The sequence below is a fragment of the Macrobrachium nipponense genome, chromosome 25 (assembly GCF_015104395.2).
Source record: "Macrobrachium nipponense isolate FS-2020 chromosome 25, ASM1510439v2, whole genome shotgun sequence".
In the NCBI taxonomy this organism is placed as follows: Eukaryota; Metazoa; Arthropoda; class Malacostraca; order Decapoda; family Palaemonidae; genus Macrobrachium; species Macrobrachium nipponense.
Window position 1 is genome coordinate 39,960,060 of NC_087214.1, and position 14,023 is coordinate 39,974,082.

General features: G+C 20.3%; 1 long non-coding RNA gene across 1 annotated transcript; it reads left to right on the plus strand.

Annotated features, from left to right (window-relative positions):
- Positions 1-10,223: 10,223 nt before the first annotated feature.
- On the plus strand, positions 10,224-10,863 carry LOC135199192 (uncharacterized). Its single transcript, XR_010310967.1, has 2 exons — positions 10,224-10,302; positions 10,626-10,863. It is a non-coding gene; the product is annotated as an uncharacterized LOC135199192 (long non-coding RNA).
- Positions 10,864-14,023: the final 3,160 nt, after the last annotated feature.

Genomic DNA, 14,023 nt, shown 5'->3' on the forward strand with positions numbered 1-14,023 from the left:
ATTTATTAGTTTTAATTTTGATTCATTATTTTTATTAATTAATTAATTTTATTATTTTATTTTATTTTTTATTTATTAGTTTTTATTTTATTGTTATTAATTTTATTTATTTATTTTTATCTGTTTATTTTTTTTATTTACGTATTTTTGTTTATTTATTTATTTACTTCATTTTATTTATTTTCTATTTTTATTTCTTATTTATTTTTGTTTATTTTTATTTACTTTTTATTCCTTTTTATTTATTTTTAATTCTTTTCATTAAATCATGTTCTTCAATGTATTTATATTATCTATCTTTATTTATTTATGTATATATATATTATTTATTTTTATATTAGATTTCTTTAATTATTTATGAATTATATTTTTTTTATTTCCTTATTTTTATTCATTTGTTTTATTTATTTTTATTTATTTACTTACTTTGCTTACTTTGTTTTGATGTATGTTTATTTTTTATTATTTGTATTATTTATTTTATTTTATTTATTTTTATGTTTTTATTTTTAAATAATTTATTTTTCAAAATTTATTTAATTACTTAATTATTTAATTTATTTATTTTATTTTTATTTATTTTTCTTTTATTTTTTTATTTATACTAATTTATTTTTATTTTTATTTGATTGTATTATTTACTTTTATTTATTTTATTTTATTTATTTTTATTTTTTTATTTTTCTTTATTTTTTTGTTTTTATTTATTTATTGGTATTTTTATATTTATATTATTTATTTTATTTTCATTTTATTTATTTTTATTTATTTTTTTGATTATTCAAAATTTTATTTATTTATTTTTTTTATTTATTTTCATTTAAGTTATTGATTATTTAATTTTATTCATTTTTATTTTGTTTTATTTTTATTTTATTTTTATTTTTAATTTTTATTTATTTATTTTGACTGATTTATTTACTTCATTTTATTATTTTCTATTTTTATTTTCTTATTTATTTATTTTATTTTACTTTTTATTCCTTTTATTTATTTTGTTTTTAATTCTTTTCATTAAAAATTTATGTTTCTTCAATGTATTTATATTATCTATCTATTTATTTATGATTTTATATATTTTTTTTTATTTTATTTTTATATATTGATTTCTTTAATTATTTATGAATTATATTTTTTTATTTCCTTATTTTTTATTCATTTTGTTTTATTTATTTTTATTTATTTACTTACTTTGCATTACTTTTTGTTTTGATGTATGTTTATTTATTTATTGGTATTTATTTTTATTTTTATTTTTATATTTAATTTTATTGTTTTTAAATTTTTAAATTTATTTTTTTTATTTTTTTATTATTTTTTATTTTTATTGTTTTTATTTTTGAAATATTTATTTTTCAAAATTTATTTTTTAATCACTTAATTATTTATTTATTTATTTTTATTTGTTTTATTTTTATTTTTTATTTTTTTATTTTTACTAATTTATTTTCTTTTTTTATTTAGGTTTTGATTTTTTGTTATTGTTTATTTACTATTTATTTTATTTAGTATTTTTTATTTTTTTATTTTTCTTTTTATTTTTGTTTTGTTTTTATTTTTTATGTTTTTATTTTTAATTTTTATTTTTCATTTCTTTATTTTTTTATTTGTTTTTATTTATTATTTTATTTTCATTTTTATTTTTTATTTATTTTTTTATTTTTTTATTTATTCTTTTTTAAATGTTCATTTTTTTTTGTTTTTATTGAATATAATGTTTTGTTTTTTAATTATTTGTTTTATTTTATTTATTATTTATATGTATTTTATTTAGTTTATTTTTATTATTTTATTGCTTTTTTATATTTTTTTATTTTAATTTTTATTTTTTTTATTATTTATTATTATTGATTTTATATTTATTAAATTTTATTGGATTTCCATTTATTTATTATTTTTGTATTTTTATTTGTTAATTTTATTTTGTATTGGTTTTTATTTATTGATTTTTGAATTCATTTATGTTTTTTTTTTTATTTTTCATGTAATTATTGTTTTACATATTCTATTTTTATTTATTTTATTTATTTTGTTTATTTATATATGTATATGTATATATATATATATTATATATATATATATATATTTATTTATTTCAATTATTTTTTCTTTCTTATTTAATTATTTAGTTATTCAATTTTAATTTTTGCTTTGATTTACTTTGTATTTTTATTTATTTATTTATCTTATTATATAGATTCATCTTTAATTATTTATGAATTAATTTTTTTTATATCCTTATTTTATTCCATCTGTTTTATTTATTTTTATTTATTTACTTACTTTGCTTACTCTCTTTGTTTTGTATGTACTGTTATTTATGTTATTTGTATTTAATATTATTTATTTTATTTATTTGTTTTTATTTTTAATAATTTATTTTTCAAATTTATTTAATTACTTAATTATTTAAGTTTATTTATTTTATTTTTTATTTATTTTATTTTTTTATTTATACTAATTTATTTTTATATTATTGATTGTATTATTTTACTTTTATTTTATTTATTTTATTTTTTTATTTTTATTTTCTTTTAATTTTTTTGTTTCTATTTATTTTATGTATTTTTATTTTTTATAATATTATTTATTTTCATTTATTATTTGTTTTTATTTATTTTTTGGATTATTCAAAATTTTATTTTTATTTATTTATTTATTTATTTATTCATTGAGTTATTTATATTTAATTGTTATCATTTTTATTTTGTTTTATTTTATTTATTTTTATTGTTTTAAATTTTTTATTTATTCTATTTTGACTGATTTTTTTTATACTCATTTATCTATTTTATTTTGATTTATTTTTATTTATTTATTTTTTAATTTATTTATTCTTTTTTATTTAATGTTATGTTTATTTTTTTTAATTATTTATTTATTTTTATTTATATTAATGTATTTTATTTAGTTTATTTTAAATTTATTGTATTGGTTTTATATTTTTATTTATTAATTTTTATTTTTATTTATTAATTATTGATGTTTTTTATATTTATTAAATTTGTATTATTCATTTTATTATTTATTTGTATTTTTATTTGTTTTTTTTATTTATTGGTTTTATTTTTATTGATTGATTTATTTTGTTTATTTTCATTGTTAATTATTTTTACATTATTCATATTTTATTTATTTTATTTATTTTTGTTATTTATATATGTATACTGTAAAAAAAAAAAAAAAAAAAAAAAAAAAAAAAAAAAAAAAAAAAAAAAAAAAAAAAAAAATTAAAAAAAAAATTTCTTTTTTTTTAAAAAAAATAATTTATATATATATATATATAATATATATTATTATATATATATATACTATATAGTTATGTAGTATATTTATAATATAATATAATATATAATTTCATTTACAATTTATTTTTTCTTTCTTTAATTTAATTATTTAGTTATTTCAATTTTAATTGTTCTTGGAATTTACTTGTATTTTTTATTTTTTAATTTAATTTTTTAGTGCTTTTTTAATTATTAATGTTTTTTATTTATTTACGCTTATTTAATTTTATTTAATTCTATTTATATTATTAATTTTTAACTTAATTTTTATTATGATTTATTTAATTCACTTTTTCTTATTTATTTATTTATTTTTTTGATTTATTTAAATTTAATTAAATTTGTTTTTATTTATTCATTTATTTTTATTTTTTTTTTGATTTATTTAGGTTTTTCATTAAATCATTTTTTATTAATTTACATTTATTTGTATTTTTTTATTAATATTGTTTATTCACTCATTTATTTTTACTTATATATTTGTATATTTTTATTTAGATATTTTTATTTATATTTTTTATTCATTTTTTATTTATAATTTTTATTCATATTTATTTATATATATTTATTCATTTTTATTTATTTATGTTTATTTATTTAATGTATATTTATTTATTTTTATTTTATCTATTCATATATTTATTTTCATTTATTCATTTATTTATTTATATTTATTTATTTAGTTATTGTTATTTGTTTATTTTTTATTTATTTATTTTTTTTTTTATTTTATTTGCTTTATTTATTTATATTTGTTTATTTATCTATTTTTACTTATTTATTTTTGTTTTATTTTTTTTATTTATTTAAATATTTATATTTATTTTTATGTATTTACTTATTTTGAATTATTTATTTATTCATATTTATTGGCTTATTTATTGTTTTTCTTGATTTATTTATTTTTATTTATCAATTTTTATTTATTATTTTTTATTTTTATTTATATTTATTTTTCTTTAATTTAATTATTTTATTTATTTTTTATTTTACTTATTTTCATTTATTTATTATTTTATTATTATTTATTTTTATTTATTCAATTTTTAATATTTATTTTGATATATTATTAATTTATTTATTTACTTATTTTTATTTGTTTTTTTCTTATCTATTATTGAATTTCATCTATTATTTTCATTTTGTTTATTTTTGTTTATTTATTTTCATTTGTTTATTTTTGTTTATTATTTATTATCTTTTTATTTGTTTGTATATCTATATAATTATTTATTTTTATATAACTATATATTTATTTTTATTTATTTTATTTTTTATTGATTTATTCTGTTTTTATTTATTAATTATTTTATTTTTATTTATTTTAGTTATTTATTTATTTAATTATATTTTTTATTTATTTATTTATTTATTTGTTTTTATTTATTGTTTATATTTACCTATTTATTTTTATTTAATTCTTTTTTAATTATTTATTTTTATTTATTTATTCATAGTTTTATTTATTTTTATTTATTTATTCATATTTTTATTTATTTTTATTTATTTATTTATTTGTTTTTATTCATGTATTTGTATTTATATATCTATTTTTATTTAATTATTTTTTATTTATTTATTTTTATTTTTTTCATATATTTTTATTTATTTATATTTATTTATTTATTCTTATTTTTTCTTTTTATTTATTTTTAATTATTAATTTATTTATTTATGTCTAATTTTTACTTATTTATTTATTTATATATATATTTTTATCTTTATTTATTAATTCATTCATTTATTTACCTCTATTTATTTATTTTTATTTATTTTTTAATTTATTTATTTATTTATTTTATTTATTTATTTATTTATTTATTTTTAATTAATTAATTTATTTCTATTTATTTATTTATTTATTAAATAATTATTTTTAGTTTTTATCTATTCATTTTACTGTATTTTTTTGTTCATTCATTTATTTATTTTTTTATTTTTTTTATTAATTAATTACGTTTATTTATTTATTTATTTATTTATATATTTATCTTTATTTATTTATTTTGATTTAATTTCGTTTATTTATATTTTATTTTTATGTATTATTTTTTATTTTTATTTATATGTTTATTTATTTTATTTATTTTAGTTATTTAGTTATTTGTTATTTATTTTATTTATATTTATTTAAATAATGATTTATTTTTTAATTTATTTTATTTATTTTTTATTTATTTTATTTATTTTTTTATTTATTTTTATGTAATTATCATTCATTCATTCATTCTTTGAGTCATTTATTTATTTATTTATTTATTTATTTATTTATTTATTTATTTATTATTTATTCATTTATTCATTTATTATTTTTATTTATTTATTCAATCATATTCTTTTTATTTATTTTTATTTATTCGTTTTATTAATTTATTTATCTTATTTATTTTAATTTTTTATCTATTTTTATTTCTTTATTTATTTATTTTTATTTTTTAATATTTATTTTTATTATTATTTTCTGAATTTTATTTATTTATTAATTAATTAATTAATTTTTATTTATTTATTTTAAATTTTAAATTATTAATTTTTTTTATTTTGATTGATTTTTTTAATTTTGTTTATTTATTTAATTGTTTACATTTTTATTTATTTATTTATTTGTTTTTATTTATTTATTTATTATTTTTTTATTTTTTTTATTTTTATTTATTTATCTATATATTTTTTTATTTTTATTTCTTTTTATTTTTTTTTATTAATTCATTTTGTATTTTTATTTATATATTGATTTTTTTATTCATTTATTTAATTTATTTATTGTTTATTTTTAATTATTTATTTATATTTATTTATTCATTTTATTTTTATTTATTTACCTATTTATTTTGATTTAATTTTTTCTTTTTTCTTTTAATTGATTAATTAATTAATTAATTGTATTTACTTATTTAGTTTGATTGATTTATTTTTTTATCTTTATTAATTTTATATTTTTATTTTTATTTATTTACCTTTTATTTGTATTTTTATTTAATGTATGTATTTACTTTATCTATTTATTTATCTATTTATTTATTTAGTTATTTATTTATTTATTTATATATGTATATTTATTTTTTATTCAATTATTCGTTTTTATTAATTTATTTTTATTTATCTATTTGTGAATTTATTTTATTTATTTATTTATTTATTTACTTTTTTTTCTTATTTATTGCTATCTTTTATTATTTATTTTTATTTTTTTATTTTTATTTTTAAAAATTAATTTATTTATTAATTATTTTTATTTATTTTATTTATTAATATTTTTCAATTTATTTATTTTTATTTATTTTCATTTATTTATTTATTTATTGATATATTTTAGTTATTTATTTATTTTGATTTATCTATTTTGATTTATTTGTTTTTATTTATTAATTTTCAGTTATATTTAATTTTTTATTTATGTATTTATTTTTATAACATGAAATACCTGAAAAATATTTAAATTTTAGCATATTACATAGATAGCTGTTTTTCTGTTTCAATTAATCATTATAAAAATTCTCTGAAAAAACAGCTCAAAAAAGGAAAAAAAAAAAAACCTAAAAGTATTACATTTTAAATGCAATATCTTTGCGCTTATTGGCTCCCTTTTTGATGACTAGTTTTTGTATAACAAAAGATTTCAAAAATTGGCTAAAAATAGGACACTGAATTAAAAAAATTAAATTTAATAAATAATTTAATTTGAGTACAATAAGTTTGCCAGTTTCGCCTTCCTTTTTATAACTATCGCCTAAAAAGAATGTAACAAAAACTTTAAAACAAATATTTCAATTTTTTCCACAATATTTTTGACAGTTTTTGTACTGTTTTTGTTGGCTGGTTTTTGTTGAAAAAAGTATTAGAAAAATCGCCCAAAAAAGACGAAAATCAAACAAAAAAGCTAAAAAAATATTTCAATTAATAATTGGTGCAATATTCATGTTATATTTGCTCTTGTTTTGAGGCCTATTTTTGTTTTAAAAATCACTTTAATAATTGCATAATTATTGGATATTGAATATAACAAAGAAAAAAAGCTGAAAATTTAATAATTTTCAATATCATATTTTTAGGACTTTTTTTTCCTTCTTTTGGGTGAGTGAATTATATTTCAAAAATCATTTGGAAAATCGCACAAAACTAGGACAATATATCAATTATTGCACAAAACGTTTGAGAATCTTATTCAGTGGTTGTTGGCTGTTTTCTCGTTAAAAAAAATCGTCATAAAAATCGCATAAAAAATAAAATGAAACAGAAAAATAATGACAGATTTTTGTTTAAAAAACCCTTTGAATATATTTCAATTTTAGTACAAAATTTTTTTGAAATTTTCTGACCTTTTTGATTACTGATTTTTATTTAAAAAATCACTCACAAATCTGTTAAAAATTAATTTCAAACAACTGTATATAAGTATTATATATGAATTAAATATTTTTGGAAGTTTTGCTCTTTTGATGACCGATTTTTATTTCAAAAATAATTTTTAAAAGTACTTAAATTTTGTTTACAATATTTTTGAGAGTTTGTTCCTATTTTCGATGGATGATTTTTGTTTTAAAAATCATTCATAAAATTGGCTAGAATAAGACAATGTATTTAAAATTAAAATCAGTGAAAAAAATTAATTTGAATACACTTATCTTGATAGCTTTGCCCTCTTTTTAATGACTGATTGTTTATTTCAAAAATTATTTTTAAAAATTGCCTAGTTATAGAACGTAAAATGTTTAAATATATATATATATATATATATATATATATATATATATATATATACGATATATATATATATATATATATATATATATATATATATATATATATATATATATAAATTTTTGCACAATACTGTTGAGTTTATTTTTCGTATTTATTTTAGCTCATTTTTGTTTCAAAAATCAATATGAAAATCCCCTAAAAATGGGGGAAAAGAAATGGAAACAGTAATTTAAGAATTTTTACCTTTATTTTGATAACTTATTTTTATTTAAGAAATAATTTAATGAAAATATGAAAATTAATATAACCTTAAAATTTTAGACAAAAGCTAAAGTCATTTATAAAAAAGATGCCTAAAAACAAAAGTATTGTATTTGAATTCAAATATTTTTAAGGTTTTTAGTTTAATTTTTCTGTCATTTTTTATGCGATTTTCATAATTAGTTATCAAAATGGGGAAAAAAAACTCCGAAAAAGTTTTAGTTCATTATTATTTATCCTGATTTGTCCTGATTTTGGTAATTTTCGAAATGATTATAGAAACAGAAGTCAGTATTAAAACGAGTGCAAAACTCATAAATGTTGTATTTTTTTTGTCTCCTTTTTAGGTGATTTTTATAATGCTTTTTGACACAAAAGTCTAGCATCAAAAGATGAAAAGAAACTCAAAAATTGTGTACCAAAATTGAAACATTTTTTTTAAGTTCTTAATATCACATATATTGACCTAAATATATGTGGTTTTTAAAAATATTTTTGAAACAAAAATCACACATCTAAAGGAGGACTAAAACACGCTAAATATTTCATTTAGATTGATATATATTTTGAGTTTTTTTAGTTTTTTTTTATTTCTGAAACAAAGGCAGGCCAACAAAAATACAAAAACCTCAAAAATATTGTCCAAAAACTGGAATATTTATTAAAACTTTTTATTTCAAAAATAATTTTTAAAAGTATTTTAATTTTTGTTCAATATTTTAGATATTTTTATTTATTTTTTTATTTATTTAATTATTTATTAATTTGTTTATTTACTTATTTATTTATTTATTTATTTTCATTTACTTATTTTTATTTATTTTTAATAATTTATTCATTTTTTATTTTTATTTATTTATTTATTTATTTATTTTATTTTTTAATTATTTATTTATATTTGTATTTATTTATTTATTTTTGATTTATTTATTTATTTATTTTTATGTATTTATATATTTATTTATTTTCATGTATTTATTTATTCATAGTTATTTATTTATCTATTTATTTATTCACATTTATTTACTTATTTATTTTTATTTATTTATTTTTATTTATTTATTTATTCATTTTTGTTTATCAATTAATTATTTTATTTATTCATTTAATTTTATTTATGCAGTCAATATTGAATATAAAAACTTTAATATCCTTTCAAAAGCGTCTTCTCCGTAGCAGCTAGCGGTCTTCGAATCGCTCTTTATAAAGACGATTGTTCCAAAACTGAACAACCAAACTGCCTCCACTCTGATCTGGCGTAAACAACAGAGATGCCTTCGTGTTTTGTTTTTGTGTTTTTAGTCACTCGTCTTCCTTCCTCTACTGGAAATGGTACTTGCGTTTAGTTGGTGTTCTTTTAATGTGCTTTAAGTATTGTAATTGTATGTTTTTTAGATGAGTAATTATTTTAATTTTATTTCATTATTGTAATTTTCAGTTTGAAAATGGGGCTGGTCCCTGAAACGTTGCATTAAATGAACGCCCATATGAAACAGATGTCTCCATTTAAACCCTTACCGCCATGTATCCCGTCTGAGGCTTCCCCTTCGGTTTATATATATATATATATATATATATATATATATTATATATATAATATATATATATTTACGTTTTTTCCTCGCCTCGCCTCTCCAGAAATTTAAATTTTTCAGTTAGCTAGGAGCAGCAGCCATTTTATCCCCACTTTTACGACTTGGGGAATCGGCATTTCCGTTCTTCCCCAAAGGTGGGGGTATAAAGCCGTTAAATACTAGAGACCTAGTGTAGGATAAGAAGGGCAGGTCACAGGGGTTATATGGGCTGCTGGGTGGGCCTTAGGTCGTCTTAGCTTTAAGAAACCTCTTCTCCCACAACTTTGTGCTGACTGTTTTTGCATCTTTCCAGACAATGCCGCAGCCGCGCTTGATCCCAGGTCCCCCGCGAATGCCCTGACTCGGCATCAGTCGCTCCTAGGTCCCATAGCGGTCAGACGTGTTCCAGCCCTTTGTCTCTCATCGCTGGTTGGAGCCCTCATCAGACATCAAGCTCCATGCGCAAGCCAACTAAGGTACGTCTAGAAGTTGCAAACTTCAACCAGCCCCTCCCTCTCTCTCTCTCTCTCCAAGACGAATCTTGCTCTTCTCCTTTTCAAATTTCAGTTTTCTCACTTCTCTAACGAACATCCTTTTGTCAACCCTCGTAAGCACCTGCTCCCCTTGTGACTTGCCCAAGATCAACGAAGATCTTCTTTAAGCCATTCATTTCAACTTAAGCATTAGATCTCTCCCCAAGTTATCAGCACTGTGAGTGATTTAAGAGTAAATTTCCCTCCATAGTCCATTAGTCATAAATGTTGTTTTATGTTGTGTGTAACCTGGAATTCATTTCCAGATTTCCAACTGCCGGCTCCGTGCATTCCTACATCCTTGCTAAGCGCCCCATGACCGTGGAAGATATCATCAAACTTTCGGAAACCAGCCCCATCGAGTGTGAATTCGGCCAGTCTCTCATGTTACTGTAAATAATGGAATAATTGAACACAGTACTCTGTGCCCTATCCACGTGGCCTACCTGCCATTCCGTTGTCTCAGGATATTCAATTTTGTGTAAATAAACTAATAAAGATTTCCCTGGCTGGTTTCATGGCGACCTTAAAGCATTAGACAGTTTACTAACTCAAGGGAAGTCAAAAGCGCTTCATTCTTACTCAATATCCTTCTGTGTGGGCGTTGTGGTGGACATGTTGCAGCAAGGCTTAATATTTGATTCCCAACAAAACCCATCCAAGACACACACGTAAATATATATATATATATATATATATATATATATATATATATATATATATATATACATATACATTTTGTTCTTCCCTCAGTACCTTACCTTATGCCACGATTCAACTGAAAAGAAAACGTAGCTGCAATAAAAGAAAAAATACCATTAGAAAAAAACATGATATATTACATTACATAAATTATTCTGTTGTACCATTTCCCTTGTTATTTTTTGCTTAAATTATTGTCCAACATCTCTCCTCAAAAAATAACCAAGACACGAGGAAAACTGGAAATGGCTTCTACCCTGTCACTCAAAAACAAGGAGAGAGAGAGAGAGAGAGAGAATATCGACTCGCACCCTCATATATCTAAGGTACTAATTCACCTCTATCTTTTGGACGCAACTTTTCCCTTTTAATGTAAACCGACATCCAGGTCCTAAGTATATTTTAGAAGACTGTGCCAGGGATCATCATCATCACACAAAGACATAGAATCAAGGCAAAGCGAAAACGCCTCCCATTCATTCATATCACTCACGTAGGGATTACTTATAACTATTCCATTCAAGCTTAGGAGAGAAAGTGGTCGTCCTGTGACAAGTGCTTTTAAGTCTGGCAATCTCTCTCTCTCTCTCTCTCTCTCCTTGTGCTTTTGATTCGTTTCATTACATTCTCCTGTTATTTAGAAGTTATCGGCAAAGATATGTGCAGATGTATATATATTTATATATATTATATATATATATATATATATATATATATATATATATATATATATATATATATATATATATATATTATATATTAATATATATATATATATATATATATATTTATATGTGTGTGTGTGTTTGTACGTATAAAACATACAATAACAAACCACCTGCACTCCCCTGCACGTACAAACACACAAACAACAGTCAAACACGAAAAAAGGCAATGTTTCCACATCATAAAGTGAGCTGCCCCAAGGAGACTCAAATCCAGTTGAGGGAGGCGATAAAAGTGGAGCCGAGATCACAAGGGATAGAGAGTTCCATGGGATGATATACTATAACACCGATGACTGACAGAGTCGCCCCGACCCATTTCCTTTTATGCAGAATATGACCGAGAAAGTCAAACGTTGCCGCGTCTAGCGATTATCATCATCATGAGTTTGTTTGTTGCTCATTTCGCCATCCCTACTTTTAGAGTGTATTTACACTACAGTTAAACATGTCATTAACAAGTCGGCAACTCATCATGTTACAAACGTGTTACCAAACGAGAGTGCTTCCACGGTACAGTGAAACATGTTGGCAACTTATTGCATACATATCACAAACAGGTTGAGAAGTTGTTTTGTTTGTCTGGTGTTTTTACGTTGTATGGAACCAGTGGTTATTCAGCAACGAGACCAACGGCTTTAGGTGACTTCCGAACCACGTCGAGAGTGAACTTCTATCACCAGAAATACACATCTCTCACTCCTCAATGGAATGGCCGAGGATCGAACCCGCGACCACCGAGGTGAGAAGCAAACACCAAACCAACCACGCCACTGAGGCGCTAAACAGGTTGAGAAGTCAACAATGAGTGCAAGTGGACAACGCATCTTTGGCAAATGCGGCCTAGGACTAACAAGAAGTCGTCGACTTGTATTCAATATGTCTGTGATGTGTGTTCCGTAAGTTGCTGACAAACCTTGATAGTATATTTTACAGCAGTGTGGACGCACCCTCCCTGCTCTCTCTTTGCAGTGAAAGGGAATGACTGAGAAAATACATCCCTCACTCCACTCCACAGCCTTTAAGCTCAATACTCCTGCAAGAGAACAAAAGAGCAGCGCTCTAGATTGATATTCAGTGACACACAATCCAATGTCCATCCATTCCTGCAATCCATCATCTAACCAGGTCCTCTCTCTCTCTCTCTCTCTCTCTCTCTCTCTCTCTCTCTCTCTCTCTCTTACAGAAGGATGCTATGATCGGTCTTATGAAATATTAGCTGTCGTCGTGAGCACTGACTGGGTGAGGGAGCGGTTGCACAGCGAGACCAAGGGACCTACAAAATCCAAGATGAAGTGCGATGATTTAAAGCATACAACATTATACAAACTTTAGAGAGAGAGAGAGAGAGAGAGAGAGAGAGAGAGAGAGAACGAAACTTTAAAGGACGAGTCTACAAGTATTCAAAAATTAAAAATCTCCGTAAGCAAAGGACACGCAGCAGGCATTCCCTGTTTCTTTCCCTCTTCTACCACTGATGACCAACAACTTTAAAAGCTTTTGCCGACTTTGCTCCCTCAAAAACCACTGTGGCTGTCTCTTATCTTTAAAGGACTATGACACGAAATCCTCTCACGCGATGGAGCCCAAGACTGGATTAAAACTCCACAAGAAGAGAGAGAGAGAGAGAGAGAGAGAGAGAGAGAGAGAGAGAGAGAGAGAGAGAGAGAGAGAGAGTAACGGAATTACTTTATGTAAATTAACAGCAATGATTACAAAATTTCATTTTAAGCATACTCGACCCGACATAATTGGAAACGACTTGTCCTTACATAAAAAAAGCTACGATATAAAAATAGCAGCGATAACATTACAATTCTGCAGACTATGGATAATAATAATAACATAATAATAATAATAATAATAATAATAAAGATGAACTGGACGCTGCCTATCTGCTCTCCCTCGGCGTTTGTACTCCATACGTGAGAACTGAGACCTTTTCCTGCAAATATTTGTCATCATTCAGAGAGAAACAATTCTATTCTAAAATACTCAACATAAAAAAAGTTACTTGGTTATTTGCATAATAACCGCCATGCTACACGCAATGCACGCAACATGACGCCATGGGAACTAGTTTCTCACGCGGAGAGCGAGATTTGTTAAGGGGCTCATATAGGCTACAAACAAAAATTGTTGCGTTCCTAAAAACTATTCAACCCAATGACTCCACTAACTAGTGCAAAATGAGTAATACGACTTCATTTTCCAAAAGACACCTTACTTTCTGTAAC